This window comes from Elgaria multicarinata, chromosome 23 (assembly GCF_023053635.1).
Source record: "Elgaria multicarinata webbii isolate HBS135686 ecotype San Diego chromosome 23, rElgMul1.1.pri, whole genome shotgun sequence".
Taxonomy (NCBI): Eukaryota; Metazoa; Chordata; class Lepidosauria; order Squamata; family Anguidae; genus Elgaria; species Elgaria multicarinata.
The window spans coordinates 862,688-866,741 of record NC_086193.1 but is presented as its reverse complement, the minus strand read 5'-3'; the positions used below and the strand labels follow the sequence as shown (position 1 = coordinate 866,741).

Below are 4,054 nucleotides of genomic sequence, written 5' to 3'. Positions count from 1 at the left end.
GATCAGAGAGTCCCTCAACATGATTTCGCTCCCCTAACCTGCGTTCCCATTTATCTAGATTCACGCGTAAAACAGCCGCTCTGTTTTGCAAGTGGCAGAATCATGTTGACGTGTTGTTAGAGCTGGGGAGATCTTTTATTTTATTCCTGGAGATGAAGCGAAATCGTAACTTAGGATAGGTTGGGGAGGCAAGTATTTAAGGTACGTCTCCGAACCCAAAGGTCCAGCCTTTCAGAGATATTTAGGGATGAGAAAACCGGTTTCGCTCATAAAAGATGCATGCGGGCCCCCGTCCAAGGCTCCAAGCACAGGCTCACATCCGCCGAAAATATTCGCAAATCATCCAGCGCGTGCGCGCCTTCGTCTCGTTCCCGATTCCTAGCTTGATCGGCGCAAATTTTCTCCGTAGGTCGACTCATACGGAGTAAAGTTGCACGAACCTCCTGTTGAATCGCTGCTTGCAAGTTTTCAGAGCGAGCAGCGAGCAGCGAACGGAAACGGGAACAAGATGAGGGGCAAGACCGTGTTCACAGAATCCAGGTGGTCTCAAAGATCGCTCGTTCGCCCATCCCTAGAGGAATCCCGACACGGGCGTATCTTTCCCTTGGGAGGGGTTTCAACGGCCGTGTACCAGTTTCACTGGCAGGCTGTGCTGGGAATAAAAATATTGGGTACTAAAGACCCCAGAGAACGGGTAGATAGGGCCGTAGATTCTGGGTAGATTCTGACCCAGTAAGTCGGCGTCAAACAGCCATAACCAAACTCTGACCTTTGGGGTTTTTTTCCACGAAGGAGGCACCTAGGAATTGGCTTCGGAGTCCCTTGGGACCCTGTGCCACTCAGTGCCAACTGGACAGACACCTTCACGTGTGAGTGAACTTCAACGAAACCCAGCCGAAGTTGGTCCGAAGGGTGGTTCTCTCCCTGTCCGCCCCAACTTTTCATTTCTGTGTCCGTACATCAACATTTGTACCTCCCTTTTTCCCCCCCGATGGAAGTGTCCCTCCGCAGACACGCAGACGCGCCCGCTACGGGGCAAGTCCATATCAGCCAGTCGTCCACACCCCCCCTCCCATGTTTGTGAAGATGCTATGCAAAATTGTGACGTGCATGCAGTTGAACTATCCCCTTAATGGATGAAGATCTCCCTGCTCTGGCGTCTGGCATATGTCGCTGGTCGGTCGGCTAAAATCTGCTGCTGTTCCCCATTTACAGTCTTTCTTCTTTTTCTTTCCAGTTCGCAAACTGCTTTACAATCTCCCTCTGTGTGTGTGTGTGTGTGTGTGTGTGTGTGTGTGTCTGTATGTTGCGGCCCTCTCAAATGCCCTGTGCTGGGAAGACCGCCACGAAACCCATTTTACAGACGGAGGGGGGCAGAAACTGAGGCCACCTAAAGCCGTCCTGATAAGCCCAGGAGAGCGGCGGCATTCCTTCATACTCAGGTCTCCCAGGTCCAAAGTACCGGTTGTAATCTATGCAAACGTCCCTCCCGCTCCAAACTCAGCATCAAGGAAACTCACATTTCTGCGCTTGGAATAAAACGGTGCCCTTTTCGTTTTTTGTCGTTTTATCAGATGTGCTTTATTATTGGTGTTTGGGTTTTTTTAAAAATCCAGTTGTACGATGTGGCTTCTTGCAGCATATTCTGGCACGCTGTATGAGTGGAAATGCAAAGGCTTCTCGGGACTATTTGGAAAGGACGCAGAGGAGTAAATTCTGTTTCCGACTTCTGCTTCTCCAAACATCAACAGAGGACCAGAGCAATTGGTCATTCTTGACAACCATGGCGCACAGCAGAAGCCCTGCTGGATCAAACCAAGGTCTGTTTTGCCCAGGATCTCACTCCGTTCAGCCCTCTGGGAGATTTACCCACAAGCATCCTCATGCAAGGCAGAATTAACTCGGGCTTTTAAAAGGGCACTTCGAAAAATCCCAGGGGGAGAGTTGTGTCTATGACTTACGGGCGTAATAATAAATCGAGCCTCCGTGTCCAGAGTCACGGGGATGCTGAGAGTTGTATTCCAACAGCCCTAGAGAATGCCAAGTAAAGCTCAGCAAGGAGTCCCTGATCCATCTTGTGGCAGGGAGTTCCATGAGTTAATTCTGCCTCATGCAAAGACGCTTGCTGGGGCGTCTCCATGTCCAAGAGGGACCTTGGTTTGATCCAGCAGGGGCTCTTCCTTTGCGCCTCTTAGCCAAAGCCTCTCTATTCAGGGGAAGCCTACCTCAGTTCCAGATTCTGGGGGTGAATAGCAGAATTGATTGTGTCCCGGCCGGCGGGGATTCCCACTGCTCTGTTGTGGGAGGAGGGTTCCCGGATGAGGTTGGCCTTTAGGGACTGTTCCGGCAGAGCTCTTAAATGTTTTCGTCAGCCATCGCCCGGACGTGGCGCCTGTGGGCGTGGGCGGTGCGAGATCTGGTGGTCCTTCCTCTGCAAGCCTTCCCCACCCAACTCAGCCCTGTTTGGACACTGTGAGGTCTTTAGCTCCCTGTCGGCGTTAGCACCAGGCCTCCAATAGGAGAGCCCCAGCATGGATGCCGCTCCTTTGCGGTTCAGCTCATATCACAGTTGTAATATGCACATTGATTGAACCACATGGTCATCGCAAGAGACCATTCATCCCTCCCTCCCTCCCTCCCTCCCTGAAAATGCTGAGATGGAGATTTCTCTCTCTCTCTCTCTCTCTCTCTCTCATGTTCTCCCATAAGAGCAGAACTTGGGTGTCACCCCGTGAGACTGATGGACAGTCCGTTCAGGGAAAATCAGGTTTGGGTGAAAATCCCCCGTTCACAGGGTGCTGACTGGGTTTGTGGATCTCTGCCACCAAATGTCGTGGGCCCTGGTGGACGGCCTTTGATGGCTTTAAAAGGCAAGGAGATGAGTTTGTGGCTAAGTTGAACCTCCACAGCCGGGGATAGTCTACCTTGGAATTTCACAGCAGGTTGTTGTTGTTACCTCCGTGGCTTCCTTGACACACCTCTGAGCATCTGTGCATGGAACAGGAGCTCAGGACTTTTAAGGTCAGGCCCAGCAGGATTCTTGCCACGAAAAGGGACCGTGAAGGGTTTGTCTCCAATTTGGCGTAAGACTGGGCCATGTTGTGCCGCTACGGCACCGTCGGAATTGGGGCCCTGTCCCAAAGGAGGCGGTGAAATCGTTGGTGGCTTTTCTCTCTTGGAGCGTGTCCACTGCTTTTAGACACCACGTCTGACGCTCCCTGTGTTAGCAGTGCCCACCCTATGAAGTCCTAGCTCTCCGCCGTCTCCAGCTTAAGCTGTAGGGTTGGGTTTAAGAACAGGCCTCGATCCACCCACAGAGTAAACGCTTTGCACCCTCTGCCCAGTTTCAGTGGGAATTTTAGACTTGTGCACATCTGTGAGTCCAATCCAGATTGAGTCATTCTTCGAGTAGCCCCTGGAAATCAATGGGCCTTAAAGAGAGTCGTGACTTACCTGTCCCACCGGTTTTGATGGGTCTTCTCTTAAGTATGACCAGATCTGGGTCCAACCCAAGCAGTTTCCCTTTGTCTGGATTGCACCCAAGGATCACAGAGACGTTTTTTTTGTTGTCCTCTGCAAATCTTTCTGCAAACTTTCCTGCGTTTTGCTATAATTGGAAACCATATATATATATATATATTTTGCATTTGGCGGGTGGATGAGATCTTGTGCCAACCAGATAACCAAGAGTGGAGGGAAATGGGGGATTTGTAACCGAATTGATTTGTGGCAACGTTCTGCCTCGTCTGATTGATGCTCAACCAATGAATCAATAAAAAGATTTTTTTTTCTTAGAAAAAAGGACTGTAATGGTGATTTGTGTTCCACGGGGAAGGCGGTGGGGCACGGGCGGGACCACCGTCATTCCAAGTGGAAGGTCAGTCTGCGTAATTTGGCACATGCATGTGTGTCTTGCACAACCAACCATAAGGCAAATATCAGTTCACATGTTTCTGAGTAGTGCAGCTTTGTGGATTGTCTGGGAATCGCAGCCGTAGAATTTCAGACCTGTTGGGGGCCTTAGAGGTCATTTAGTCCAGCCCCACAAGCTCAA

At 50.8% G+C, this 4,054-nt stretch overlaps 1 protein-coding gene across 1 annotated transcript in view; it reads right to left on the bottom strand.

The window, feature by feature from the left end:
* The window catches only part of LOC134413087 (BRISC and BRCA1-A complex member 1-like), a 165,024-nt gene that overhangs the window by 73,457 nt on the left and 87,513 nt on the right, over positions 1-4,054 (bottom strand). The window lies entirely within an intron of this gene.